Raw genomic sequence first — 19,215 nt, forward strand, 5'->3', positions numbered from 1 at the left:
TTATATGATCCTGAGCCATATGCTCTCACTGACCATTCTCTGAGAGAGGCAGTAGCATTAGATCATAACCAGAGGTGATTTTCAAACTCAGCTATCCTGTGATTGGTATAATTTGTAAATGCAAGAAAAAACTTCCTGTCCTAAAATGTTGACATATAATTAAAATGGTATATCATGTCACTATGTGCAGCTCCAGGATATGATGTGCACTGGGACAGTTCATCACAACACTGTCAGAACACTGGCATGTTCCAGGTTATAGGGCCATTGTACTAATAACCCACATCACAGAAATCTGTAAATCCTTCTGCTTTATTATTTCCTAATGTACAACAAATGTCATGGTGCTTCATGAAAGGCAATAATCGTTGCTGGGTTTCCCAGCACTGATGACATTTTAAAATATATAAAAGCTTCAAAGCATAGTCACATTCTGGTTCTTTGACATCACAAATATTACCTGAAGACTAGATAAAAAAAAAGATCTATTGGTCCCCTAAACCTGAGAAGTACAGAGCTCTCCCCTCTTCACTTGATAGTAAAATTCTGCTTGGGATAAATGGGTGTTTTGCCATTCTATTCAGCAGGGCCAGATTCTAGCAAGTAATCAACTCTGATATACACTTTTAAAATAATGGAGAAATGCTCCACAAAAGTAAATATAAAATACAATGGGATGCTTTCATGGATTTCCCCAGCTGACAGAAAGCTAAGAATAGTTAAACTTAATTTTGTTAAAACTTGCACTGTAAAACCCCTAAAGGTGCTCTAGGATTACCTATAATTCAGATTTAAGCACAGCCTCAACCAAAACTGTATGCAATAGGCATTGGGTTTCTAACCATCCTTTCCTTCTCTCAGTTAGTACCAACTGATGATACTAATTACTCATGAAATTTCTGAGACTGGCACAAGCTGAATCCACATCTCCCAGAACCCTTGGTGTTTCCTGCTGGATCATTAATTGCAAGAAAAGCACAGGAGCCTGTACAGTGGGAGATTGGGCTCAGGAAGTCCATCAATAGCCTGGTAACTCTTCAGGATGTTCTGCTGCCTTGTGGGCATCACCTGAAATCAGTTGTTTAGCACAGTGTGATAGCTTGCACTCAGCTGAGTCCTACTGATTTTCAAAGGGTCTGGATGACTTGTAAGAACATTGCAGGCAGGCATCTGGCAGCTCAAGGCAAGGTTGAAGACATGCAGAGCAGAAACTTCGTGGTGAGGTGGACAAGATGAAGGCTTCAGCAAATGAGATTAAAACCCTCTTAAATTTGGATTACTGGAATGTCCGATTTATACTTACCCACAGTGTGGATTAAAATAAGTCTATTTTCAGGTCATCTTCTGCAGCTTTATTTCAGATCCCTTATCTGAAGCAAAGCAGAGGACAAAGTAACATTTACACAGCTGGAGGCACAAGTAAATGCAGTAACTTTCTTTGGCATGTGAAGAATGACACTTTTAACCCAGCTTCTTACAAGATGTACTCTTTGATTGTATTCACTCTGTCACAGGCTTCTAAACTATGTAAGCTTTCTGGGAACACAATTATAATGACATTTTATATATATATATATATGTATGTATGTATGTATAAAAAAATATATATATGTGTATATATATGTATATGTGTGTATATGTGTGTACATATATATACATATACATATATATTTTTTATATATGCATGTATATAGATAAAATATATATTTTCATTTTGGGCATACATTTCATATATGACAAAAATTTCAGAACATTGACATCACAGATGACACAAATTTTACTCCTGTTAAAAGTATTATAAAAACATGAATTTTATCTTCCTTTATTGTAGATAGTGACCATTCATTATAATGAAAACCCAAAAAGTTTCTGACATTATTTCATTATATTCTCTTATTCCAGCAGCAGAAATTTTCCAGTTGTTTTATGGAAGAAAAATCCATATGGAAGTCTAGAGTAGTGATGATCACTGCCACAGGGGATAGAATAAATGTGAAGTAAAAATGCATCCTAGGTTTAGTATTACACACCATTAATCAAATGAAACAGGAAAAAAAAAAGAGCCCAGCTAATTTGAAAAGGTCACAAATCAAGAAAAGACCATAAAAAATGAAAGAAAATCTCACCAGAGCATAACCTTATTCAGCACCATTTTAACTGTCTGGTACTGCTACAGGTATCTCTGCTAAAAAACTCTGCAGAGCTACAGAGTAGGGAATTTCCCAGAAGTTAGAAAACCTGATTTACTGAGATCAGCTGAATGATGTGAACAGATTGCAGTTGCTGACCTGCAGGGAAAACCCCAAACAACAAAAGCCAGAGATCATATTCATAGGCACACAAGTCTTCTGTGAAGGGATACCCTTACAGTACAGGATAAGGAGTAATGGGGAGAAACTGCAGAAAGAAAGATTCAGGTTAGGTAACAGGAAAAAAAGTTAGAGTATTCTGCATCTCTGTTTCCAGGGTTATAGAGATTTAAAGGTTTTTCATAATCTGGCTTTTGCATTTACAATGAAATTCTAAATTTTGACAAGTCATTAGTATTTAAAGCTCCCAAGACCCAAAGAAGCCTAAGACATGTCACATCTATGGGAACTGCAGATACCATAACCAGGGTAATAGAGGAGTTCCTACCATCACCTGGTGAGTATAAAAAATAAGTTAACCAACACACGCTTGCCCAAATTATTTTACATCTGAACTACATGTGTTTTTGTATGGAGATATGATATCCAGATATTATACCTAGATATATAGGGTAGTAATGTTCTACATTAATGGCAATTACCAATTTATATACAAATGCATGTGTATGCACATCTGCAGAGGTGAAGGTAGAAATGAGCAACAGATATTTAAAGGCAAATTTGTACAGGCTTATTTTAAACATAACTCAATATTGCTTAGTTTCAGTTAAAGTCCCAATACCAACAGGTATTTTTTAGAAATCTCTTCAGAAGTTGTAATTCCATTTTTTTGTTAATATGTTTGGAGGTGGGGATGAAAATTTTCAGATCCAATTCTTTAATTGCAGACTTGCAGTTACCCTGTTTAAGACAGTACATAATTAAGACAGCAGAATATTGGTAAACAATTACTTGGTTTCAAAAAAAGGAAGCTACTTTTAGTAAGATGACTTAGTTGCTTCCAATGCTTTTATTGACTATGTGTTGTTTAAAGTCTGTAATTTAAAAAACTACTTATGTTTTTATAAGTTACAATGAACATAAACAATATTGCAGCATTAGCCACATGCCAGACCTATGCAGTGGAGCTGCTGATGTAAATTCTTTTGGAGTTTGGAAATAGCAGGGTAGTGAGTCCAAAATATGAAGACAAATTTTCTGCAAAGCAACCCAGATAATGGGCTCTAGAAGAAAACAGTTGTGATCGATCTGAAAATCTCTGGAGGAGGTTAAAAAACTTTTCAGCAAAATGAATAGATTTTGGCTACAGTCCTCAGCTGTCATTAGTGAGAGGGAAAGAGGAAATGCCCTGTATTTAAACGCACCCAGATAAACACAGTAGATAAAAATAAGTGCATCTAAACTAGAGATGTGCCATAGAATTTAAGAAAAGGCTAATTAAGGAAATAGTCTGTTCACTAATGAGATATAAAACTCTTACTCCCTTTATTTTTCCCCCTTCACTTAGAAATAAAATCATCCAAGGGCTGAAGAGAGCTCAGCTGAAGATGCAGAGCAGTGCCAAGAGGCAGCGTGCCTGGGGCATCTCCTGCTACCACTAACAGCAAACTCCTGAGTGCTTCTGGGCAGGCTGGAGCTGCACAGGGGCAACTTCTGTAACAGAGCTGCAGTCAGTGCAGACAGAAAGTAGAGTTGTGGTTGTAGGCATGCCCACAAAAATTAGAGTTACAGCATCTGTGCTCCTTAAGGGGATTGTCATCAGAAGCTTCTCCTTTAGTCACAGGGAATACCTCTCGCTGCTCAGGCAGCTGCATGGGGAGAAGAGGATCTGTGAGGAGTGGGGAAGGTTTTGTGCTGGCTGCCACAGTGCTCACACTGAACCAAAGGTGGCTGTTACCTAACACTGCTGGGCAATGATGCTGGAGAAATGGATTTTATCCCCCTGTTTCCATGGAGATAGTCAGACCAGACCATTAATGAGATGTCTGATGGAGCAGACAATATAATAGCATATGTGGCAGGCTGAATGTGAGACAATAATCCTGTATCTCAGCCGTCTACTTACCAGAACACTTCTAGCTGACTGTGATAAAGGTGCAAAAGGAAAATCTAAGCTGTGGTCTTGTACTTCAAGAACTATCTTTATTCGAAATTGGGTATTTCTCACCCTTTTTGAGCTAATACCTGACACTAATGCTGTCTGTAATATTATTATAGACTCCTATCTACTATTTCAATTTTATATTAGTCTATTAATTATTAAGATCTAGTAAAAATCACTGTGATGGGAACATGCTGCACTTAGGTCTGAAAAGAAAACATTAAATCTTTCTTACGGTGTAAGTTCTTTTAGCAATCACATCACTTCAATGCTTTAACTTCTAGCTGGAGCACTTCTAGCTTCCAGCATTTTTAATATGGTTTCCTGGAAAATCAGAGAAGATAAGCACATTTGTCTGCATAATCAAGTCAGCTCATCTGTAGTGGAATAAACAGAGAGAAAGACTTATGTGCTTATTTCATTATTATATACTATTGCAAATTAAGTGGCATATGCATATGAAAATATTTTGTATATTAGGGTTTTCTTTCCTAAGTCCAGATTTACTTTATTCCTTTGAAGCAGAGGAGCATGGAATCAATCTTCTACTTTGAATGTTATAGATAATCTGATATTCAGAACACAAATCCTATGTGGGTGGACGAAGAGGTATGAAGCTGGGAGTTCAGGCAATATAGAGGGGCAGAGGCTTTGAAAGCAGTAGCTAGTGCTGAAGCAGAGAGAGGAATTAAAGCAGAAAAAAACCTCAGCAATTTTTACTGTGCAGACAAAAACACTTCAAGACCTCAGTTTGAGGACTCTTCCTGCTGTAAGTAACCTTTTGCACATGATCACACAATCAGACTCACTTACAGACTAAGGAATGCCTTGGCAATAACAGCCATATTTCTCCAAGCAATTTTACCCAGGCTGCTTATCATTCATGTTTTAAATAATTCAATGGAGTATTTTTAATTATTCAGTTTGGGTAATTACTGTGCAAAATGCTGAGGCATAATGCTTTGGTTCATTATTTACACCAAATGTCATTGGACATACTCTAAGTATTAACTGAACCCAGCTCCTCCAGATACATGAGAAGCATCTGTGAGAAGAGTTACTCAAGCACCTACTCAAGCCATTGTTCTCTTGGGGAAAAAATAGGACCAGGAACACATTACTGAAATCTAATCCTGTGGTAATAATAGGTTACCTCAACCACCTGCCTGCTATTAAGTACATATCCTAAACCAATTACACAGCTCATTGCACAATCACTGTTTGGGCCATCTAGTTAAATGCACCCAGATAAACAAGTAGATAAAAATGAGTGCATCTAAACTAGAGATGTGTCATAGAATTTAAGAAAAGGCTAATTAAGGAAATAGTCTGTTCACTAATGAGATATAAAACTCTTATTCCCTTTATTTTTCCCCCTTCACTTAGAAATAAAATCATCCATAAGTCCTAAAGAAAGGCTGTAAAAAAGGCACTATGGAAAGCATTATCTACAGTGAACGATTTCTAGACTCTAGTTTCTGGAATAAAACAACTAGATCACTGTCTCTATTGAAAGGATGCACTCCTGAGGAGAGATATTACATATGTTTGGTAAAAAAAAAAAAATTAAAAATTGGAGAAGTAGTTGTCCCTGGGCCCTTTTTCTTGTCCTATAAATCTTATTAAAACAGAAAATATCCAACTACACTGAATTACGTGATGCTGTGTGTTTATTTACTGTAGATATTTTTACTAGGTATGAGAATAAGAACAAACTTGGTTTCATACCAATCTCATTCCCCTTGGATGAATTTAAACAGGAATTTGAAATATTGAAGGCAGGCAAATCACAGTTAATTTTCCAAAGAAATACTCCAGAGCTTATAGTTCATTATTATAACGAGCTGTTATGTGCATTTTAATATCATCTAGAAGCTTCACTTATGGACCTGGACCTCACTGATATTAACTCTGCACCACAATAGCTGGAGACAGGTAAGAATTTGGAATGTTTGTGTTGATTTCAACAAGTGCTGAGTTCTGCATTCCTGACATCAGTCCTGTAGCTGTTTCAGTTCTGTTTAATAATGTGGCAGTTAAAAATAAATAACAGAAAATGTTAGCTTTTCTCCATTCTTAGTCTGGGGAATTCACACTGGCTGTTTTTTGTTATAGAAAATGTGTTTGCAAAGCCAAGAACCACCTTGCTGCATTTCACAGGGAATTTTTGTCAAGTTCTATAAATCAAATAATGCAAGCAACAATTTGGTGCTCTGCATTCAGCAATTGTTTAGGCTATCTGCTACCTTATGTCTGAATTTTTAGTTCAGCTTTTTTCTTTACTTCATTTATATTCCAAAATTTCTTCTCAATGTTTTCCCCACAAAGTAATTTGTTACATGGGTGCATCAGAATTGTACAGGGAGAGCTTAAAATTGCTCTGTGCCAGTCTGCAAAAGTAGCATTATCTCAGTCCTTCTACTCTTAGAAGTTAGTCCCTTGCCTCTTCATCCAGGAGCTCTATTCAACCCTTCTGGCATAGCCTCTATCAGTAACTGGGCTGCTTTCTTTCTCCCTTGGATTCCTGGATAATTTATACGTTCTTCTTTAGCAGTGTACCATTCCCCCCTTCTACAGGAACTTGGTACTCTTGAAGATTTTGCATTTCTCTGTGCTTAAAACCCCTCTCCTCTCCTCTCCTCTCCTCTCCTCTCCTCTCCTCTCCTCTCCTCTCCTCTCCTCTCCTCTCCTCTCCTCTCCTCTCCTCTCCTCTCCTCTCCTCTCCTCTCCTCTCCTCTCCTCTCCTCTCCTCTCCTCTCCTCTCCTCTCCTCTCCTCTCCTCTCCTCTCCTCTCCTCTCCTCTCCCCCCACCACCATTCAGTTATGATGAATCTCACACTGGTCTTCCACAAGTTCTTTTGGCATTTACACTCACATTTTGGGCAATGTTTATTGCTGACATTCTTCCTGATGAAAATGCTCGATAACAGCCTGGTTTTAATCACCCCAGGACCTCTATTTCAAGGCAAATACCCCCTGGCAATAGCTCTGAACTGGATTCTTCATTATCCATTTAACATGAATTCCATTAGTGCTCTAGACTGCTAATGCTCTTATGGTCATACCAAACTTCTATTCAAGTTTATTATGCTGTTGCTACTAACTGATTTTCTAACCTCAAAGAACGGAAATAGGACTTACTCTTTAGAAAATTCGTTGGAGGACTTATGTCTGCTGCACTCTAATGTTTTGATTTTGTTGGCAGCTACTGCTTCTCCCAAGCACCAAACTTCTCCCTTTAATTTCAGTTGAGTCAGCCAGCAGTTCCTCAGGCCCTTGCTCTTTTCAAATTCAAGGGAATTATTCTCCTTCTGTTTGAATTTCCATGATATATTAAAAGACCAAAGATTATCTCAGAAAGACTGGATTATATTTATCAAAATTGGCTGTTATTTAAGGTATCTATCTCTGGATAGACATGAATCACATTTCTCTTGGATACTATAAAATTGAAATGTGTATAGTCTTCCTCTGAAAACAAATCACACAACTCTGTTATTTTTCAAATAAAGAGCAGAAGCATTTATTGGACATGTAGGCTTTTTACATTGTTTATGAATAATTTTACCATTCTTTATTCCTAATGTAAGTCCAAAAAAAATATCCTTACTTCTGACATGGATTTTTGCCTGTATTTAGCTACACTTTTATCTGTACTGCATATAATAAATTCCAAGCCATATTAATTCCCCTCTATTTACTCTTTTGAGTTTTAATAAACATTTTTTTTAGTTTTAATGTTATCACTTGCAATTTTTATAATTGTAGTATCTCCTAAATTTTCTTCATTCCTAGGGAAATGATAATTTCTTCCTACCAAAACCTGACCCTCTATATTTCTGCTTTGATAGTTTGCTCCTATTTAAAACATTCTTGTATAATGTTGCTTTCAAGGCTTCTCAGTAAAGAGAGTATTGATCTGGGGTAAGTTAGATAATACTTCAATGCATTTTTGATTCTGATTTTCTGATGCAATCAATAATTCTCAAAAGAGTAACACTGGTACAAAATTCCTCTAATCACCACTCTTCTGTTCTTTTCTTCTAATAAAGTAATCAACAATGCTGTTTTGAGAAGCTTTACAGGTCTGTATGACTTCAGACTTTGTTGTTTTATTTTTCACTGCTTCATATTAGTTTAAAAATAGGACTAAAATAATGATTTGCAAGGGCTGCTTTAGACTTCCTGGAATAGGTACACAGTGGTAAAATCTCAGGAGACTCAGAAGACTGCTGAATAGAAATGTCATTTTTCATTTTTGAGGACTATTAGTGGTTGAATATGCATTTTTATTATTCTGGCTTGTGATAAATATTGAAAGAAACATAAAAAAAATGCACATCATGAAAATTTATACCAAACTTGACTTACCCATGTTTGCTCCCTTAAAACTGTGGAAATTTTTGTGATGAACACCCTAACTCCTAAAAAACATTTTTTTTCAGGCAAATGCATATTTTTTCTAAACAACTATTTTTTTTCCAAATATGTCCCCACAGAAGACACTAGTGCCAATTTAAGAGCTCTCAGCATGAGTCCAGGAGAGAGCTAATCTATCGTTTGATAACCAGAGATAACAAGTAAGACTCTGGCATGCCAGGAAAAACTAAGGAGCACATCTGAGTGCCAAAGATGCCCAAAGATTTATTAAAATATATTCTCATCTAAGAATTTCCACCAGCATCCCTGATGTTCCCTGCATCTTCAAGGTGGGAAAATGTGCACACTTGTGATGCTGACTGTGCTCAAAGGCATTCAGGAGAATATAATTCTGTATCAATATGTAATTTAACCCATCAGTGAGAAGACTGCTGGAGTGACTGCTGTACAGGCAATAAACTGAATGAGAAAGCAGATCCTTTCTAACTGGGACTGAGCTTTGCTCTTTGCACTGTAGCAAGCTGTGTGTCTGATCATTAATGGAGGGGTTATTATTAATAATGTGATTATTAATCACATTAATGCAGTTCACTGAAGAAAAACAACTGGCTTATGGTAGGATTTGTATATTATTTTACCCATTGTAATGTAACATGGACTTTTAAAGCAGCCCACATAAATCTTCTAGTACAGAGCTTTACAGGCTACATGAATTCTCCCTGTCAACAGCAATCCTTTACCTGTCTGTAACTGTAGAGAAAATTGAATCTGACTTTACCCAGTTTGTTTTAAAATAATACATTTTCCCTAGTAATTATAACAACATCCAGTTGCCTGCCTGTGTCTCTTCTTCTTTACAAGCTACAATACTCTCTCCCTACTAAAGAGAATTTAATTGCTTTCTGGTCCTGATCGTAAAACTTCAATCATCCTGTCATGGAACAAAACAAAACCCTATAATTTAAATGCCTGATCATGAAGTTATAATGCTACAGTCTAACCAACTACCAGTCCTACCAGATAATGTACTTCATGAGTTATGGACTGGAAAACGATCACCTAAAAGACCTCCCTAACTATACTGAATGAGCACTTTTTTGTCCCTTTTTTATTTATTTTTTTTCCAGGGAAGGCAGCAAAACTACCTTTACTGAGAGCCTACTCTTCTCAGAGATTTTTTTCTCTGTTTGTGTTGTTTGCTCTACTTTCTCACTGACTCCTCACAGAGACAGGCAAGTTTCACACTCAATAAATCCCTCCTGTAGTTACCAACCGATAAAACCCAGAGGGGACAGCATTGACCAAGGATCTACTTTGGTCATATTCCTTCTACTGGCAGGACAAGAGCATAGGGCTATAAAGGATGATAGGAGGAAGAAATCTACTTTCAGAGTCTAGTAAATTTACTTATTTTCCAGTCATTACTGAAACTGCTATTTTTCTTTAAAGTACAGTTAATATACAAAAAAATCAATATTAATACATTTTGGAGGCTTGAAACACTACACAGAGATACTGTACTGTGGGTACAAAGAAACTCATTTTGCAATGGAAGACATAGAAAGAATGACATTTAGGTAAGTACCTATTAGATCTGGCATTAATTATTTCTATAAATAAACTGTGGGATAGAGATTAAAATTTTGGCAAGATGTGCTGTTTTCAATTCATTTTATAAGGACAAATGAACTTTCATTTCTTATAAGTAATTTATAATGCATGATATAATTACTATTTTAACTGCTCAAAATATGTTATTGATTGACAATTTTAATCTTTGAATATTATAAAAAATAATTTCAAAAATAAGAATTCTGAGAAGTATAATTCCATCTTGTTTTTTACTATGCTTTTCCCACTTTTAGTGAATAAATAATTGAGCCTTAGCTTTAATCTGAGCATCACGACAAATCTGGGTTTGCTGTCCATTGCAATATTACCAAATACGTCAGAACTAAAAGGAAGCCATATTATGTGAAAACTGATATAAAATATGCTTCAGTTTCTCTGAGGTCATTCATTCCTCAAGTTTGTCATGTGCATTGAGGGTTATATTACAAACACATCTCTAATGGGTAATATTTCATTCCATTTTGCATTCTAATAATCTGTTGGTACAACATAGTAATATGGACAATCAGAATGAAAGATAAAATGAATTTTCAGGAATTTCTTCACCCATGGGCAGTTTCAGTCCTGACACTGTCTTTTCATGCCCTTGTTCATCTTAGCCATTTCCAGAGGTGTGCTCCACAGTCCAATGGCATTTAGCATTCCCATTTAGTACACAGGGAACAAAGTGCCTAACAGCCCCGTGAACTGTACTGACTTCTGGTACCAAGATGTGCAATACCAGGGACGCATCTGTTTTTGGGTGAAGTCCCTAAACTGAGGGGAGCTCTCAGCTCTGGAAATCCTAAACCTAGGTTCCAAAGCACTTTTGAACTGATGCACAGTATCTCTAGCCATGTTAGAAGCTTTTAGTTTCCATATATTTTATAAATTGTATATTGTACTTCTTTGTAAAGATTTCTTTTTTCACTCCACATAAGGTCCCCTAGCCAGATGTTCAAATTATGTATTCATTCCAGAGCAATTAATGAAACTTTTTCTCTTTTATTTTGTCTGTCTTCCTGTGCAGGAAAGTCCTACCAAAATCTTCCTCTGTGTACAAAATGCCAAGTCTTTCCTCACATTGCAGAAGGCACTGAGAAGTATTTTCTTCAGGAAAATATAATCTCACTATGCTTCTCCACAACACGCAGAATATTCTGGTCAACACAAGGTTTTTCAGCAAACACTTCCAATCCCCCCTGCTTGGCTGGCGACTTAAGGACAGGAATAACCAACCCTGTTCAGGTCAAACAAAGTGAGGGAGAGAAAGTGGTGCAGCCTTTGCGCTGCTGCCTGGCATCTTGACGAGTTTACTATTCACTGCTGCTTTCTGTGAACTTGGCAAGAAGCTTCATTCTCTCTGTGTCCTGCCTTTCTGTCCGCTTCCATTAGGAGTCTGTGAAAGAAGGGCCTACCTTGCAGTCATTTCCTGGGGGACAATGGGCTGGAGGGCACGGAGAGTGCAGGCACTGCAGGAACTCTCTGCCTCCTGTGGAGAGGCAGAGTTTGCTGCGGGGAAGGGGAAGGTTTTGCCGAGTCAGCACCTTAAGGACCAGCTGAAGTCCCATTTGCTTACATGCTGAAGTGCTCTGATGAATTACAGCCCAGGGCAGCCAGCTGCCAGCCCTTCGCTTTCTGATTAAAAGCAAAACAGCATTTCTAGGAGCTGCTCATGTGCTATGAGCAGAGTCATTCAAGGTCCCCCTATTTTCCTGATTATTCCTCTATGCCTGCCTAAAAAACTCTCCATCCACTGCCTTAATGAGTGCTGTAGTTTGAACAAACGGTATAGAAAGAACTATATTTTCTAATTATGTGACAATTTCTTTTCTCCTTCTTACCTCATTCCAAAACAGTATGGCTTTTAGCAAACATCCCAAGGCAGTACAACTGCCTATTTAATAGGATTCCCTGTTGATTTCAATGTATTTTCAATGTGCTTCAAAAGGTTGATGGCACAACAGAGTCAAAGGTGCTTTTTGCTAGTGCATTTCCTGATACACAGAGAGATAATAAAGGAAAATCTGAATGCTTCTTGAACATGGCTGTCAGCACTGGCATTGCTAGACAAAATAAAAAAAAGGTTCTTTCTTAGTATTAAGAAATTCAATTAAAGTTTTTGTCCTGGAAATGCTGTGTGTGACACAGGGTATAATTCCAGCCAAGTCTGAGAAAATGAAGTCTCCTAAGCTTAAATAAATTAGAAAATCAATGAAAATAGTCCAGGCAGAACACTTAATACTCTCTCAGAGGCTATGTGATCTTTTCCACTGAAATTCATGATGCAAACTCTCACATCAGGTTAAAATATCTAAATAGTCTCAGGTGCAAACACACAGCAATGGAGGCATAAGAGGAAGAGAAGGCTGGCACACAGTTTTTGGGGAGAAGACACTGCTTTCCTCAAGATTGCCTTTTCTCAAGGCAGAAGCGATATTTCAAGAGAGAACCATGGCCATCTTCAGAGATAAGAGTAAATCTTTTCGTATCAGCAATCACACTGGCCAAGGATAACATTTGCTATCAGCTCTGGATTCAGGTAAAATTCGTACATGCTAATCACCCATGTTTGAACACATTGAGAAGGAGCAAAAGGATTTTAAAAATGGATTGGTTTCATCATTCTGATATTTTATTTTTTCCTATATAGGATTTTTATATGTTAGGCACTGCCACTGAAATTTTCAGACACATGTGAGGTGACCTAAATATGAAACAGTCTTGCTAATATCTCTGAAAAGTTACTACCCAAGTTGCAAAAGTTACTGTTGATTTTATGTGCCCATTATTTGAAGTTTCCTATTTAATTTGAAAAGGGATGCTTTTTATCAAAATGTCCCTGCTCTTACCCTTTAAAGGTCAAGGATATCCTGTTTGGCAGTTCCATTTATTGGCAAAAGGAATTGCTAATAAGCATAGCTGCTGCTGAGAGAAGAAGCATCCTGTCTCGATGAAGATTTCATTATTATTTGGTCATATGGATCAATTATATGCACATGGCAAAAATGCAATATGCAATTTAAGAAACACTGCATTAAGAAACTCTTTAATTTAATAGACAATTATGCTGTGTTAGGTACAATTAAACCCAAAGTTTTTAGGCAAGTCCCAATGAAATATCTGTGTGATAGGGGTGTTAATTAAAAAAGGGCTTCCAAAAGTCTTCACAATTATCTGCTTGTCTGAATACATTGCAAAAGTTTTAATTTTTACCATAATTCAGTAAACTGAGAAACTTGTGCCATTTTTAGTTTCATTTATCTTAAAAATATTTGTAGTAACCCCACAATTAAACAAATTTTATTTTTAGAATTTTTAAAACTTTGATTTAATTTCTTCTGTTTTGGATATCAATGTGTTTTAAAGATGAGTTTAAAGATGTGACATTTGCATTTATTAATAAAGTTTTAAAATATTTTTATTGGCTTCACACAAAATGGCACTTGTGAAAATACTGAATAAGAATTTTAAGGCAGTTTCTGTGAGCTTGAATCAAGTTCCTTTTTCTCACTCATGCAGATCAGTTAGGAACTGTTGGGGTATTTTATCCCCTATCCAAAATTTCATACTTGTGTTTCATAGGGTACTAAATCTTTGGTTTTAATTCAGTCAAAGCTTAGATGTATGATAATCTTTCATTTAAATGAGTGTTTGTATCCTAAAAATAATACTTTGGAAGAGTGCCATGGGAAACCAACAAAACCTACTGCCTTTCTTTCTCTACACTTACTTGACTTCTTGTTTTTAAAAAAAGAAAAGTAGTGACAATGAATCCTATTCTCTTACTCTTGAAATTAAATCTGATTTTTTTGCGGCATATTACTGCACAGCCTGAGTGAAGGAAAAACCTAATGAACACATCTTTTGATCAGTTTATCAAGTCTCTGTGAAAATCAAGCTGTGTAATCAAATCCAGCAGAGCAATGGCACAGGAAATCTGAGCAATAAGAGTGTTAAATGAAATATTATAAGTACCTGCTCTTAGTGTGTGACCAGAAATCCTGCATTATGTTCAACTATGGAACACAACTTCTGGCATGAGAAAACTTTGCCTATAACAAAGGCCTTGGTTAGACCTAAGTCTACTAGATTTCTGCTGTGAAGATGGTAGAACAAGTTTGCCTTATCTGAAGCACAAAAAATCCCAAACACCTCAAAATACACTACAAAAATGAGCACTTTACTGTTTTTCATCTTGAATTTACACTGGAAAACAATCAGTGTATTCTTCTGAAACTTGCAAAAAGAGATATTTCTTTGTTGTCTGACCATGTTTTTCCAGATTTTTCTGAAAGGAGGGGCATAAAAGCTGACACAAGGACAAAATAATTACTGATTTGCTAGAATTTCATATCCTTGCATACATTTTCTGTCAAGGTTCTTTGTCTTGAAGTTTCTGTAATCTCTGTAACTTGAATTGATTCTTTGCTCAGAATGACCTTTTCAAAACAGTTTTATGCCTCTTTAAACCTAAAGCTACAGCTTAAGAGGCAGCTGACAATACAGTTTGACCCCTGCCCCTCTGTTTGGAAGAAAGTGTGTGAGAAAATCAAACCCATAAATCACACAAAGAAAATGTTCTGCACACGCTATATCAATAATGTTTCTCCAAGCAGACCCAGACAGAGGGCTCCCAATATTTCTACTGCTCAGCAGAAAATTTCAATAATGTGACAGATAAAGCAAGAGGAAAGCCTTCTGATGGCAGGATGAAAATAGATTATTCTATATCACAAAGATTGACTTAAGTGTATCTTCGACTCTCTCCCTTACCAAATTTTTCAGGATTGATGTATTGGTTACCTACCTGGTCTGCCAACAACGATTTTCCCTCTAACAAATACACTTCTCTAGTTACTTTGCAAAAAGATTGATCAGTGTTGTTGTTATAATAAGTGATGAACTGCAACCACATTTAGTGCTGCTGTGCTGGTTTATGTGGAAAAAGATATTTGCAATACCTGAGCAGAGAGTTTGTGTCTCAGGAACAAAGTATTGCAGGTGATAAGGCAAAAACATATGTTCAGCTACGTGCTGTATTTATCTGAAATTATAAACGTTTCTGCTGATCAGAAATGCTTTTTGCCCACATTTTTCTGAGACAATTAGAGGACTGTGAGACCAGCATGCCTCTGAGAACTTTGGGTTTGCATTGATTAAAATAGGCATCTGACAAATTCAGCATGTTACATCCTTATTTGATGAGGAAATGTAGAATTCATTCTTTCATTTTTGGATCCTTTGAGGAAGCCTCCACTTAAGTATTTCCATGCCTCTCTGAGACTCTATTTAATCTGTAATTGCTTATGGCACCAACTGGTAACTGCTGCCTTAATACAATTTACTCTGGTTACTTTCACTCTTTTAATTTGCACTTTCTTCTGGAAAAAAAGTGAGTTTATGAACAAAGTGAATATTTAAGAAGTGAGTCAATATTCAAATGATGTTCTGTTTTATAAATGTCCTTGTAATAGCCAGATAATGATTCAAATGGGTTGTGATGCTTTTCATAGTCAGTGCAGCACTGCTCATTCCAACAAGTTGCCACTTAAGACTGCAGTGCCTCTGGGGAATTCTCAAGGACAGACAATGAAAATAATAATTTGCTAAGTGTATAATTTTCTTTCAACAAAGAAAGAATTTTTAAAAATACTTTACATTCTCCCAGTTGCCCCAGAGGAAGCCAGCTAAATATTTTCTATTCTATTTGTTGAAAACAGGCTTGACAACATAATCCTCAAATTTTATTCACAAGTAAATTTCCCCTGATGATCAGCCCTTACCTAAACTATGTCTACTTGTCCTCCTTTGATCCTTTCCTTTGATGGGACTGCTGAATCTCCTCTCAGCAACACAGTGTGTTCTAGGGTCTGTATAATATGCCATAACACACTTTTCATGATCAAAAGGGCTCTTTGGTGCTCATTGATGTACTATTCCCATGGCCTCTTGTGGCAGCTGAAGATGCATATCTAGGATGCCTTTCATTCCCTTGAGAGACTGTGGGTGTCTGGGGGAAATGTAAGCAGCATTTTGGATTGTTTCACGACAGCATTACAGGTCCCTGAAGCTATAGGTGATATGGGTCTCCACCTTTGAGATAAAAGAGTCACTCCTCACCCTCTGATTCAGTTTTGTAAGCAGTCTCAGTGCACTGGAGTAAAAAGGGTTTGAGAAAGATAAAGGAGAATAGAAAAATATAATGGTACATGCAAAACAGAAAAAGGAGAGGCAGAGAAATTCAAAAGTCTGAGAACAAAGAAACAAATCCCAAGCATTGTGTAGAATTTAAAAACAGTACCAGGGAGTACCAATTAGAATTACCAGGGAATTTATACTAAAAACAATACTGAAGAGAGGTGGGATTTGGCCTTTAAGACTCCTCTTTTCCCCATGCCAATATACAAATATTAAGGAAAGAATTGCTACAATTTAAAGAAATAGGAGCGTCATGAAATGTAAGAATTGACCTGCAGATTGTCAAATTAATTTTAGGGATTATAATAAAGTGTTTCTTTCGTTTAGCTGCTCTACTAGAATTTTCACTTAGCTTGTGAAACAAAGGAGATTGTCTTATATCTCTGCCTATTGCAATCAAACAATAACATGATTATCTGGTAGAGGTTGTAACTATTAAGTATATTGATAGAGGTTTGTTCTCAAGAGAAATAACATTTGTGTCAGGAAGAATGACAATTTAATTTTACACACATCAATATTCGTTGCTTGGTATAGTCTCCTTTCCCAGAACAATACATTCTATCAAAATAATTTATGTTTGATGCCCTGTCTATTGAATTAAGAGTATTTTCAGCTGAAGAAAAGCAATTTTAATGAACCCTAGCTTTGCATTCATGGGAATACTTTACAATTCAGCACACTGTTTTGTAATCATCAATAAAGAATAATTTTCTTATGAAAATATTAAAGGAAGAGATCATGTGTTCAAATGGCAGTATACTTTTGCTTGTTTCTTTATCTAAATACTCTTCACTCATACACAGTGGAAGATTTTGAAGAAGACTCCTTCTGCAACTGGAAAACAAAGAGTTTGCACAAAGTCTTCTCAGAGGTTGCCATGGACAAAGCTGGTAACAAGGGCTAAGGGCTGTTTTGTTTCCCTTGCTGGAAAACTGGCAAGGGGAGTAACAGCAATCCAAATTTCCAGATATTTTTATTTCTATGGCCTCTCTGAATGTTAAGAAATGTGTTTCACTTTATGAAGCATAATACAAAACATACCTACTCCAAGTAGGTAATTAGTGTATACATATTTTAGATTATATGATAATGCCAATAAAATCTGAAGAATTTGCTTACTTTGTTTTGAATCAAATAGAGCAAAAGTCAAGTATTCACTTCTAAATTGTCTCTGAAAGTATCTTTTTATCTATTTTGAAAAGCCTTTTCTCCAAGCTCAAATATTTCCATCAGAATTCACACCCACAGCTGTTTGGAAAGACAATACAAGGAAAGCATGAGACTGCTTCATGAACATGGATAAACTAAATAAATAAAGCAACCATTAAACAGTAAAATGAAAGTAATTTCTCTCAGGTGTTCTGATTTTATGATTTTTGAACTGCTTGTTTAGATTTTTAAAATAATTTTGAAAGCATAGAGTTGAATTTCCTTGAATTTACTCTATTTTACATGTGATGTTTTTATATACCAGCACAATCAAGTAAAAATTACTTCCAGTTATGTTTAAAATATACAGTCTGGTGAATTGGAAACTAGAGATAGTTCTTGTGTATAAACTGCTTGTCAAAATTTTATAAGTTACTTTTTCCATTTTTCTAATATTCATTATATATTAATAAAATATTAATAATATTCTCATATATGTGTATGTTTAGGCATTGTAAGACACTAAAAGGCACATCTCAAACTTCTGAGAGAAGCAAACTGTTTTCTAAGCTAAAAGAATGGCTAAAAATAACTGGTTGTTACATCTGATCTTTTGCTCAGTAGTTTTCACATGCTCCCTACAGAGAGCAACCAAATTGAGATGGGTGAACAAGGAATGCGAGAGGTTCCGTTTTCCCTCTGAGTGAATTATTCCAGCACCTGTGAGGCAACAGGAAAGATATTTTTCACCTACAAGATGGAAATACATAAATCATACCTGGAAGATAACAGCACCAAGTGATTTCATGGAGACAAATTATAAATCAGAAAACCTTCATTCTGATTTCAGTTATCATCAGATTCAGTTATCTATTGAAAATCAGAGATTGAAAGTACTTAGAAATGTATAAAATTCACCACAAGCACTGATGGAGCTTATAAGATTTTCAGAAGCATTTTCAGATAAGTATCATCAGGACTTCCAAAAGTAATAAAATCACCTTATAAACCCGCTATAATTCACTTCATGTAGTGTTCCTTTTCTTGTCTCTTAAGGGCCAGTTGTACTGGACTATCTGATTTCTGAAAAGGTAGATTCAGATAAGGTACATTTATCCAAACAATGAATTTCTAGACAGTTAGTTAAACAAGTAGTTCCAGTTCTTAGTGAACTGAATATGTTTCCTGTCATGAAGCAAGCATTTGCTTTGTCTTCAAATGTAAATTCAGGTTTTGTTAAAATTAATCTTCCCTGTAACTGGCCTGATTTTTAAGTAATATTAATACCAAAATACAGAAAATGTAATAATAAAATTCAAAACAGGAAAATATCAATTTTAATCCAGGGGCAGGTTCTGGATTCTGCACCTGGGATAGGGTAATCCTATTTAGACATATAGGCTGGGGGACAAAAGGCTGGAGAGCAGCTCCAAAGAAAGAGCTCTGTCAGTTTAGGTTGATGGCAAGTTGAACATGAGCCAGCAGTGCTCTGGCTGACAAAGGGTCAACCATGTTCCAGGGTGCATCAGGCACAGCATGGCCAGCTGGTCAAGGGAAGGGATTGTCCTGCTCTGCTCTGCTCTGCACTGCTGCAGCCTCACCTTGAAAATTGTGTGCAGT

At 36.3% G+C, this 19,215-nt stretch overlaps 1 long non-coding RNA gene across 2 annotated transcripts; it reads left to right on the forward strand.

Annotated features, from left to right (window-relative positions):
- The first annotated feature begins 6,983 nt into the window (after positions 1 to 6,983).
- On the forward strand, positions 6,984 to 18,087 carry LOC146768365 (uncharacterized). Of its 2 annotated transcripts, XR_014952860.1 has the most exons (3): positions 6,984 to 10,208; positions 11,273 to 12,784; positions 17,250 to 18,087. It is a non-coding gene; the product is annotated as an uncharacterized LOC146768365 (long non-coding RNA). The 2 variants fall into 2 exon arrangements; XR_014952859.1 differs by having other exon boundaries at positions 11,273 to 18,087.
- Positions 18,088 to 19,215: the final 1,128 nt, after the last annotated feature.

This window comes from Lonchura striata, chromosome 2 (assembly GCF_050655825.1).
Source record: "Lonchura striata isolate lonStrDom1 chromosome 2, ASM5065582v1, whole genome shotgun sequence".
Lineage (NCBI taxonomy): Eukaryota > Metazoa > Chordata > Aves > Passeriformes > Estrildidae > Lonchura > Lonchura striata.